The sequence below is a fragment of the Lactuca serriola genome, chromosome 5 (genome assembly GCF_051521515.1).
Source record: "Lactuca serriola cultivar US96UC23 chromosome 5, Lser_US96UC23_V15, whole genome shotgun sequence".
In the NCBI taxonomy this organism is placed as follows: Eukaryota; Viridiplantae; Streptophyta; class Magnoliopsida; order Asterales; family Asteraceae; genus Lactuca; species Lactuca serriola.
Genome location: NC_136412.1, coordinates 262,018,461 through 262,031,312, shown reverse-complemented (window position 1 = coordinate 262,031,312; position 12,852 = coordinate 262,018,461).

Here is a 12,852-nt window from a genome sequence, read left to right as displayed (position 1 = left end):
ATATATATATATATATATATATATATATATATATATATATATATATATATATATATATATATATATAAGAGAGAGAGGTTCAGGTGTTTAAAATAAGTATTGTTTTATTGTATGCATAAAATGTGGACCAATCATTTCAAAAACTTAAATAAGGATATATAATCTTACCTATTAATTAATTTTGTTAATTAAATAAAAATTTAATTAATCCCTAAAATATTAGATTGTTTTCCTTTAAATCCCTTGAAATTGTTATTGCTTCTTTATCACCGATTCATCCCTACTTTTTCAACCTAACCGATGCTGATGATTGAAGAAGATAAGAGGCTGGAGTTTGCCCGTTCGCCGACCAACACCATCAGCCACCATCGCCACCGAACTCACAAGAATTTGCAAGTCAAGAAGCGAAAGTCAGGGGAAATCGGTTTTGCTCTGTAAGACATTCGTTCATGTTCAAGCTTTATATTCTGATTTCGTGTGTTGATTATGATTTGCACTTGGAATCAAATTCACACAAGTCACTTTCATTCAGAGATTAGTCGCACACTTGGAACAATGTCTAATCTTTAGAATCACAGTTCTTGACTCGATTTTGAAATCACATTAACCCTAAACGAAGGCTCGCTTATAATTGAATGTGTAATTGATTTGGAATCGAGAGGTAAAATAGAAATCGATCGTATCAGCCTTCAGCGATTTCGAATATTACTAACTTGGGATTGAATGTTGCAACTAAAATCATGTAGAAGCAAAAATCGGTATTATCGTTCACTGTTCGAGCATCAGAGGATAGAAAATTGGTTTGTGTATTGCAAGCTTCATTGGAAGCCGATATCATATCTTTAAAATTCGGATCAATCACGATCGAAATTGAATTTAGAACATACATCGGGTTTAATGGATGTCAATCGGAATTCATGATAGATGTGAAGTGGTTCAATTTTGACTTTTCCTAAGTCAAACGGGGTATTCTTGTGTTCAAACTTCAAGGTTGGGATTCTAGTGCTTTTGGAAGATGGTATTCAGATGCTTGTTTATGATGGGGAATATGATTTTATTTGCAATTGGTTAGGTAAGATACGAATTCCAATTCTGTTGGAATGGAATCACGAATTCCAATTCTGTTGGAATCACAAAAGTTGATGCTTGAAGAACGGACCACAAAATTAAAACAGACCACATTATTCTTTTAGAATGTATTACTCATTGTTAGATTTTGATGTTTTCTTTCCCGATTTGAAAGTTTTATTCTTTAACAATAAATTTAATTTTTAGCAATTGTTACACGTATTCTATAAGAATTAATGTAATGTTTGTTTTTATTCTTTAATTGATGGTTCAAGAATTTGTTATTCTCCAAGAATAGATAATCTGACATTCTCATAGAATAGCATTCTAACAGAATTGTATTAGAATTATAATCTAATTAATTAAAAAAATGACAATTCAAAATTAAGAAAATCAAATATATCTAAAAATTCAAAACTTTTTATTAATTAAACTTGTGTTTCCTAATTATTAACTTTTTGGTAATTTAAGAAAGTGAATGTTACTTACTTATGCATACAATAACACAATAATTACTTTGAATAGAATATTATTGAAGAAAAACAAAATTCTTGAATCAGATGTTGAAAAATAACAAATATTCTACTAGAATATTCCTGTTCTCCATGTTTTCTTCATTTTCCACATCAATGGCAGCCCCTTCAAAACCTAAATCCAAAAAAGAAAAAAAAACATAATCAACTTTAAAATAGTATAACTTCCAGTATATTCTAACAGAATAAAACTATAATTCTAACAGAATGTGTTAGACATTAAAGACTTTTAATTTATTCTAACAGAATGTACTCGAGTCACCTGATCAAGTATTCCCCAAGTCACCTGATCCAAATTATCGACTTAATCTAATTACAATGACTACATTGTAGCTAACACAGAGGATAGTACTTTGGAAAAAGGTCAGCTTATTACAAGCTAGAATGTGGTAAATATGACAGTTCAAAGATCACAAATGTTTCTAAACAACGAGTGCTAAAAATACAGCTGTAACATCGCATGCTCGAAAGACTATAACTCAACCAATATTAATCAAATTTAAATGACTTCTAAACCTAACTTGTAGCTAACACAAAGGAGAATATGCAGAAACAAATTTCATATCATTCCAAGCTAGTATGAGAGAGATATGATAGTTCAAATATTACAAAAAAAATTGGCTGAAATATTTGATACAGACATTTTAACAAACCTTTGGCGGGCAAAATCAGATCCACAAATCTTTATAGTCCATTTGATGAAACATACAACATATGTAATTAATAAATACATGAATGTGACTAAATTTACAATAAAAAAGATAATAGAATGCATACCTGGAAGCCGGTTCCAGAATCTCTCATAGATAGAAGAACACATCCATGGCTATCGCCAAAGTCATACGTGAAGAACAGGCTGGTCGATTTCACGAATTTGGGGATTCCGATAAAGATGATTTTAGATTCCGGTTGGATTTAAGTGAAGAAGGAGTTTCAGCAAAAGAGATCGATTCACGAGGCTGGACTGTTTTTCGTCTTTTCAATCGCGATCTTCTCATCAAGGATGAAGTTAAATCAAAGGATAATGAGATTCATGCTTCTGATTCTACCTTCTGGAACTTTCTGTGTGTGGAGGCCTAAGACGGAAAGTGGATCATCACATGTTATGCTTGTGGAGTAGTTCTACCGGGTCTCTAATTAAGAAGAACAATAGTTCTACCGGGTCTCTATGTATGTGTGGGTACTTTATGAGATGAAGAGGGAGCATAAAACCCTAATCTGGTGGGGATGAGGTTTTAAAACTGATATTCTAATTTAAAAGGGGATATTATTTAATTTTATCAATTTACCATAATTAATTATAGTATAGATTACTATTATACCCTTATATTTATTATTAATGATTTATTTTTTCCTAAATTCCTGTTGGTGCATTCATGCACACAATATGTGAATCTATATATATATATATATATATATATATATATATATATATATATATATATATACACACACACACACATTCACAATTTTTATATGAATGGTTGTACAAATAGAAGTTATTCTCATATTTAATATGTTTTTGATAGTATAATAAATAAACAATAACCTTTTTTCGTGTTCGAAAATCGTTGGCAAGAACATGTTCAAAAACCATGAAGATTTTCACAAAAATGAAAATGTCGCCTTTTACTAATATTTTGTTTACGAAAATTCCCCATGTTTTGTGTTTAAGTGATCATCAAACCAAGAGAAATGAAGACGATCCCTTAGGTATCCATGTGTATAACATGAAACCTTGTATTGTCGGGACTATCACCAACAACGAGAGTTAAATTCGGAGATGAACTATATGTTGGCATCATTCGCCCAACCTTGGTGTTGGTAGGATATAGACGAAAGGTTATTGTTATTCATTGACTGAATAATGAGCCATTTCCAAAGTCCCAAAAGATGTTATGTCGAAAAACCAATAACTATTATTTATACTTTGATTGATGATTTCTTAGGTGAAAGTGTGTCGAAGATTAATCTTTCACGTTGGTGATCATCGATCGAAAAGTAGAAATTCATTCTTAGGTTTTTTAGACAACAATGTTATGTGAACAAAATGTAATATGCATGCAATTATGAGATTTGTTAAATTTAGTAGTATATGTAGTTATATGTACCCAGTGTACTATTTAGGAACAAATTTCTTAAAGTAGATGAGACAAATGTAAAATAATATGAATAATAACACACAAAATTATTGACACATAATACATACATATCAAAGCTCAAAACAAATGTGTATTTTACAACTATTTCCTTATAAAGAACAAGTGTTGGTTTAATAGCAATTTCGTCAAAATCTAGGAATAAATAGCTACTTTTGGGCGATGGAAACTCACATGAAAGATTATTCTTTGCCACACTTTCATCTCACTTGCCATCAAACCAACATGTGAATACAAATTCCTAAATCATTGGTAATCTTGTTGTCTTCTCTACCGTAAAAAAGATCAAGCTAGTTAACAAGTTATTTTTTTGCCTTTCTTAAATCTTCAAACTACATGCCAAAGAATAAGTAAGAACCTACCAGTGAAGCTTTTTTAGGCCAACTCTATAATCAGACTGGATTTATGCAATTCATGTTTCGGTTATGGCAGACTATACCTTAAATACAAGTCATTGAGTTGAAACAGTTTTCTAGTTCTCTTTTTTATCGGATGATATCTCTTGATTTGATGAATTTCTATTTCAAACAACTTTGACATTTAGATTATGACCAAGTAACCCGACTAAGTTATCATCAAATAACTCACAAAAAATAACTCTACTTAATTTGAACCAATCTCATAAAAATAATAATTTAGGCCTCGTTTGATACACATATTTCCAGGTCAAAACATATCTTTTTGGTTGAATAGACCGGAAAGACTGTTTGATTTGCACAAAAGAATGAGTCTTTCTCGGTACGATATGTCTTTCCCAGAAAGCCCGAAAATCATATCTTTCTGGCTGAATGGGCTGGAATGACAATTACACACCAAACCTCGCCTCTTTCTTTCTTTATTGGATTATTAATTTTTTTAAACAACTTTTTTAAATTTATTTTTTATTGAATTATTACTTTTTTTTCATCATTCAGCACAGTCAATCAGATGTACAATCAAACAACATGGTTTCTTTCTCAGTCCGAAAACTTTTCCAGACAATACTTTACATAAATGGTCCTCATGGTTGACAAAATCGACCAATTATGGTCCTTATGATGAATTCTTTGTTGGAATAGTGTCTAAGGTTGCAACTATATTAGGCAAGTATTTGACCCGATTGTGCATGGTCCTTTTGGGTTGCCTTCACCATAGCAACTTGATAGGATGATTTATTAAGAGAGAATAAATATTATTAATATATTATGGGAATAATATAAAGAATAATAATATTGTTATTTGATTAATATAAGTCATAGAATTAATTAGAATTAATTTGGTGACTTAAAGAGATTAATTAAATAAGAGGGTATAAACTGTCAATTGTTTGATAGTTAAACTTTAGACTGTAAATCCATATTGGATAGGGGTTGGACGAATTCTAGAAGCTAAGGATAGCTTAAAATCGTCCAAGGCTATCTAAGGAATGGATTTGGATTGCTTTAAGAGAAAGATTATCCAATTAGGGTTTAAGCTGTAACCTTTAGGAGTCTACAAGTATAAATAGACCCTATGGCAAAGGGAAATCGACACTTGATCTAAAGTAGAGAACCCCTGGCCGATTTCCTCCCCTCTCCTCTCTCTCAAATCATCCTCCTTGCTAGTTGGTGTTTGTAAGCCATTAGAGGAGTGACAATTGTGACTCTAGAGCTCCAAGACAACAAGGTCAAACAAGAGATTCAAAGGTATGATTCTAGATCTGATTTAGTATTGTTCTTATACCTAAATAGTCGTTAGAAGTCTTGGATTCAAAGCATGTTTAATTAGAAAGCCTAGATCCAAGCATTAGGGTTTTGCATGCGTACATAGGAAAGTTCTTATGGCTAAAACCCAACAGTGGTATCAGAGCCTAGCTTGGTTTTCATTAAATTGTTGCTTATTTGTTTGAAACTTAACTGCAAAATTCGATTTTTGTGTTTCTGAGTCATGGACTCGGCGAGTTCCATAGTGGACTCGGCGAGTTGGCCTGACTCGACGAGTCACTTGGTGCACTCGGCGAGTCCAAGCGTCAGGAATGGCCAGATTCGGGATTTCTTCATGATTATCTTATGGAAACTTACCTTAATCATATTAGATCAACCCTAATCCGATTTTTTGATATATATGACTATTATCTTGATCTAATTAAAGATATTTATCAACTAATAAAATATTTAATTTCCTTATATGATAATTAATTAATTATTTTGATTATTTTGGTAATTATCTTGAAAGAAATCCTGAATAAATCAAATATAGATAATTATGAAATTAATTGTTAATTAAAATTATTTGTTATTTGATCCTCCATGTTTTAAATGTTTAAAACTTGTCCTCAAGTTTTGAAATTTATATTTTGTGATTAAAAGTTTTAATTTAGACAATTTAAATTTCAAACCCTAGATTTTAAAAGGTTTAAAATACAACCCTATACTAATATAATATTACAAGATTAATATATATATATATATATATATATATATATATATATATATATATATATATATATATATGTATGTATAACTAAAATGCTAGTCTTACCGTTAGTAGGCCTCATTCACGAAGCCGATCTATAAGGTGGGTATAAGGTTGCGGCCTATAAAATGGCGCTTAATGGGTGTACACTCACACCCACCGCTTGCTTGATCGGTAGAGGGTCGTTAGCCGAACGGGTAGGATAGGGCAACCTTATCCTCTCATTAAAAGTATAATAGGAAATACAAAGTAACTACACATATTTTAAATTTCCCAATCTTAGTTACTTTAGGAAAAGTGAATTGATGCAATCCCATGAAATTACACTTTGCACCCTTGCTAAGAAGTTAGTGGAGCGTGTGTGGTTTACCGGCACACTAATTGGTTCTAAGAAAAGGTGGCAAAGGGTGATTCATTGTTTATCATAGTTCGATGGAGCGTGTGTGGTTTACCAGCACATCGAATAGGTGATCGTTACAATGAAGGCACCATGTGAATTTGCATGGTAATTCACACCCGCTTTGTGATCCTCGGTATCCCAGTCACAAACAAGAGGGGCATATCGAGATTTAAACATGCCATTGAATAGTTTCAATGAATCTCATCCGAACCTAGGAATTCTCAATACATTTAGGACTTATAGTTAGTTTTTATGGTGGAGAATTAGTGAATCGTCATTCACTTACCTTCAATTTATTTGCATGTTAGATTACAACATCCATTTTCTAATATGTAAATGTTGTTGTTGGATCCTAGCCCTAATTTTTTCTTATTGGGTGATGATTAGGGATTCATATTCTAATCTATCTTTGTCCTTTCTAATTGTAGATGTCGAACGCAAACAACGTTGCTGCTAGTTCTTTCACATTGATGAGCCTTTGCCAAAAGGTCACCTTCGATGGAACGAACTTTAGCGAATGGATAAGATACATTCGCACCATTGCTCGCTATGAGGATAAGGAGTATGTCCTTGATGAGAAGCTCGAAAAGATCAACCCTGAAATCGCTACTCCGGCTGAAATTACCGCTTTTGAAACTCATGAGCGCGATGCAACGAAGGTACATTGCATCATGATATCCACCATGAACTCCGAATTCCAAAAAGTCCTACGAGGACATGTACCCGTATGAGATGCATCAAGACTTATTGGAGAGATACCACCAAAACGCAAGACAAGAGCATTATGAGATTTTCACTAACATGATTTCCGCTAAGATGGGTCATGGAGAGTCTCTTACCGTGCACCTGCAAAAGATGCAAAGGTATGTCGACCGCCTTCGCAAGTTAAATGTTGACTTTGGGGAAGACTTGGCGATCGACATGGTGCTTCACTCTTTGCCTCCAATGTACAATCAATTTAGGATGACCTACCACATGAACAAAGAGGAGGTCACCCTAAGCAAACTCCAAGGTCTCTTGAGGGTCGCTGAGAGCAACTTCAAAGACAAGTCTGTTGCACCAACTCCCAATCCACCCATTGCTCCTGTCTTGGCCATTGGTCAAGGAAAGGGAAAGAAGAGGAAGGCTTCGTCTAAGAACTATCGCAAGGTTAAAGCCCGAGATGGTGCCTCTTTTAGTGGGACCAAAGTTGATCCCGCTAAGCCCTGCCCTAACCCTAAGGAGGCAGAGTGCCACCATTGCCACAAGATAGGACATTGGAAGAGAAGCTGCCCAGAGTACCTGCAAGCCATCAAGGAAGGAAAGATCAAGCCATCTTTCGCAGGTATATATACAATTAAATCTAATGATTCTAATCATGCTATTTCTTGGGTTCTTGATACCGGTTGTGGTTACCACATTTGTTCTAATGTGCAGGGACTAAGAAGAAGTAGGGATGTGGAGCAAGGAAGGATCAATCTAATCATGGGGAACAGAAGATCGTCGCCTGTGACCAAGATTGGAGTGTATTCTTTAGTGCTTAGTTATAATTTATGTTTAGATTTGAACAATTGTTGCTATTCGCCCGAAATGGCTAGAAACATCATTTCATTTCATGGTTTGTTTAGACAAGGTTTTAGATTTTCTTTTAATAATGAGAATGGTTCTATTTTGGCTTATCTAAATGGTGTCTTTTACTTTGAAGCTATACCATGTAATGGAATTTATGAAACCGTTATGATTGTTGATAACTTAGGAAATGATGTTTTGAACATAGATTCTTCCACTAGTATGGATAAAGCATCCTTGTGGCGTTGTCGTCTTGGACATGTTAACAAGAAACACATAGCCCAACTCCAAAAGGATGGAGTGTTGGAATCATTCGACCTTAGGGAAGATGACATGTGCGAGTCTTGTTTACTTGGAAAGATGACTAAGTCACCCTTCACGAGTACGTGTAAAAGGGGTGAGGGTCTATTGGACCTAATACATACCGATGTATGTGGACCGTTTAGATCAACCATGAAGGATGGGAACCTCTTCTACGTGACTTTTACCGATGATTATAGTAGGTATGGGTATATCTATTTAATCAAGCAAAAGTCGGAAACCTTTGAAAAGTTCAAAGAGTTCAAGAATGAAGTGGAGAATCAATTGGGCAGGAAAATCAAGATGCTTCGATCCGATCGAGGATGAGAGTACCTAAGTCTTGAATTCCACGATTATCTCAAGGAGTGTGGAATAGTTTCGCAATTGACGCCTCCTAGGACACCGCAGTTGAATGGTGTGGTAGAAAGGCGTAATCGAACCTTATTGGATATGGTTCGCTCTATGATGAGTCGTGCTTCACTACCAATCTCTTTTTGGGGGTATGCCTTAGAGACTGCCGCCCATATCCTTAACCGAGTCCCTACTAAGAAGGTTGCCAAAACACCTCACGAGATGTGGACAGGGAAAGCTCCCTCGTTGGCACATATCAAGGTTTGGGGTTGCGAGGCTTTCGTAAGACGAGATACTCACGAAAGGCTCAAACCTTGTAGTGAGCGATGTATTTTCATCGGCTACCCGTAGAAATCCTTTGGATATCTCTTCTATAGACCGAAGGAAAATGTTGTATTCGTTGCGAGAAGAGGAGTTTTCCGAGAGCGAGAACTCATAAGCCAAGGAGACAGTGGGAGGCAAATCGAACTTGAAGAGATTCAAGAGTCGATAGATGAAGGAACCTCTACCGCTGGCACTCAACCCGAGGAGGAAACTCCGGTTGAACCGATTGACGAATCCTTACCTCTTAGACGTTCCGATAGAGTTAGAGTTCTACCCAGTTTTATGGTTTTCATATTACTACCGAAGGGGACACGTATATTAGTGATGGTACACTAATAAATCTTGATGAACCTAATAGCTATAAGGAAGCTATGGCAGGCCCGGAGTCTGCGAAATGGAAAGAGGCAATGGATAGCAAGATCCAATCCATGTATGATAACCAAGTTTGGAATTTGGTTGACAATGTGCCCGGACGTAAGACCGTTGGGTGCAAATGGATCTTCAAGAAGAAGACCGACGTGGATGGAAATGTACACACATATAAAGCGTGATTGGTTGCGAAGGGCTTTACTCAAACTCATGGAGTTGACTATGATGAGACCTTCTCGCTAGTTGCGAAGATAAAATCTATTAGAGTGATGCTAGCAATTGCCGCATTTCATGATTATGAGATTTGTCAAATGGATGTCAAGACCGCTTTCCTTAACGGAAAGTTGGCTGAGGATGTTTACATGGCTCAGCCAGAGGGGTTTGTGGATCCGAAGCATCAAAATAGAGTGTGTAAGCTTGAGAAGTCAATTTATGGACTTAAGCAAGCGTCTCGCAGATGGAATCTTTGCTTCGATGAGAAAGTCAAAGAGTTTGGATTTGTACGAAGCGAAGATGAATCTTGTGTATATGTCAAAGCCAGTGGGAGTATAGTAAGCTTCCTCGTTCTATATGTCGATGACATATTACTCATAGGAAACGACATCCCGACTCTGCAGGAGGTTAAGTCCTGGCTCGGGAAGTGCTTCGCTATGAAGGACCTCGGAGAGGCTTCTTACATTTTGGGAATAAGGATAGTAAGAGAAAGAAGTAAGAGACTAATTGGACTTAGTCAGAACACTTACTTAGAGAAGGTACTAAAACGTTTTAGTATGGAAAACTCAAAGAAGGGAGAATTACCGATACAAAGTAATGCCAAGTTGAGTAAGACTCAAAGTCCGAGTACTGAAGCTGAAATAGCAGAAATGAGCCGAGTACCATACGCTTCCGCAGTTGGCTCAATCATGTACGCTATGACTTGTACTCGCCCTGATGTAGCCTTTGCTTTGAGCATGGTTAGCAGATATCAAGGGAATCCTGGCAGAGCCCATTGGATTGCGGTGAAGAATATCCTTAAGTACCTTCGGAGGACGAAGGAATGGTTCTTAGTCCTCGAAGGGAGTGATGACTTGAAGGTGCGAGGGTATAGTGACGCTAGTTTTCAGACCGACAGGGACAACTACCGTTCGCAGTCGGGCTAGGTCTTTACCCTGAATGGAGGAGCAGTGACTTGGAAAAGTTCCAAGCAAGAAACCGTAGCTGATTCAACGTGCGAATCAGAGTACATTGCAGCGAGCGAAGCGTCGAAGGAGGCAATATGGCTGAAGAACTTCATTGGTGATCTTGGAGTTGTACCTGCCATAAAGGAGCCCATGGAGATTTTCTGTGATAATGAAGGAGCGGTTTCCTTGACCAAGGAACCGAGGGATCATGGTAGATCAAGACATATCGACAGAAAATATCACTTTATTAGACATCGTGTAGAAGAAGGACAACTCGTAGTGAAGAGGATATCATCAGAAGATAACCCAGCAGATCCGCTTACGAAGGGACTGAGTAGGGTTAAGCACTTGCAGCATGCTAGGAGTATTGGGCTGAAGGATGATATTAGCATAGATTAGATAGTATTAGAAACGTGTAATAGATAAATGTAATTAACATTTGATGATTAAATAAAGGAGTTTTATTTATGAGTAATGTTACTATCTTATGTTGATCATTTAACTATTGTTTCATTTTGCATGTTTTGACTTTCAGAATAATTGAGTTTATTAGGAATAATCGAATTGTTCAAATTGTCCACAATCGTTCATATGTTGGAAGTAGATATGAATGAAGATTGTCATGAATTGGTGTGTAGATTGTCTAAATGGTGTTAGACATAGCAAAAGATTGATGCAACGTTCATGAGTGCTTATGAACTGATTTTGAGCATTGGAACAAACCCGTGCTTGCTGGAATCACCTTATGGAATATGATATAAAAGGGTGATCGCAAGACGATAATATCATATAGTCTTAAAACCTAGATATATGGTTTGTTATTTGTTAATTGATTGTACATTGATGATGCGAAAACGCATCAGTAACTCGGTGTTATAAAACGCATTGTTGTGTATAGTTGGTTAATGAATAAGTAAATGCATATAAGTCGAAGTTTATCTGTAACTTTTATCCCAAGAGGGTGAAAGCGATATCTTGGCCGCTCGATGATTTGATTTGACTTATGTGTTGGGCCCGGTCAGAACTGAATTGATGTGTTCGATTAAGTTCTATGTCAAATAAATCAGAGATCGAGAAACCTAAATGCTTGACTAATCATTCCATAGAATTGTCAGCTTGATATCTAACAGAGGACTGTACGATCCCTTATCTAAAAGACAAAATTGATTAGATCAGAGTTTGACAGCGTCTTTGAGAGCTATGATTGCAAATCGAATTGTACTTGTGCATATAGTTACTAGACTTATCCAAGTGGGAGACTGTTGGAATAGTGTCTAAGGCTGCAACTATATTAGGCAAGTATTTGACCCGGTTGTGCATGGTCCTTTTGGGTTGCCTTCACCATAGCAACTTGATAGGATGATTTATTAAGAGAGAATAAATATTATTAATATATTATGGGAATAATATAAAGAATAATAATATTGTTATTTGATTAATATAAGTCATAGAATTAATTAGAATTAATTTGGTGACTTAAAGAGATTAATTAAATAAGAGGGTATAAACTGTCAATTGTTTGATAGTTAAACTTTAGACTGTAAATCCATATTGGATAGGGGTTGGACGAATTCTAGAAGCTAAGGATAGCTTAAAATCGTCCAAGACTATCTAAGGAATGGATTTGGATTGCTTTAAGAGAAGATTATCCAATTAGGGTTTAAGTTGTAACCCTTAAGGAGTCTACAAGTATAAATAGACCCTATGGCAAAGGGAAATCGGCACTTGATCTAAAGTAGAGAACCCCTGGCCGATTTCCTCCCCTCTCCTCTCTCTCTCAAATCATCCTCCTTGCTAGTTGGTGTTTGTAAGCCATTAGAGGAGTGACAATTGTGACTCTAGAGCTCCAAGACAACAAGGTCAAACAAGAGATTCAAAGGTATGATTCTAGATCTGATTTAGTATTGTTCTTATACCTAAATAGTCATTAGAAGTCTTGGATTCAAAGCATGTTTAATTAGAAAGCCTAGATCCAAGCATTAGGGTTTTGCATATGCACATAGGAAAGTTCTTATGGCTAAAACCCAACATTCTTTACACAGACGATCCCTGTGGTTTCAAAATCTTGCAAAGACGGTCCTTTTGACTAACGGCGTTAACTTTTTCAGTTAAGTCCTATGTGAAATGACATATTTGTCCTTCATGCATAAGGACACTTTATGTAATATGTTTCTACCACAGGGACCATTTATGTATTTTTCTCTATT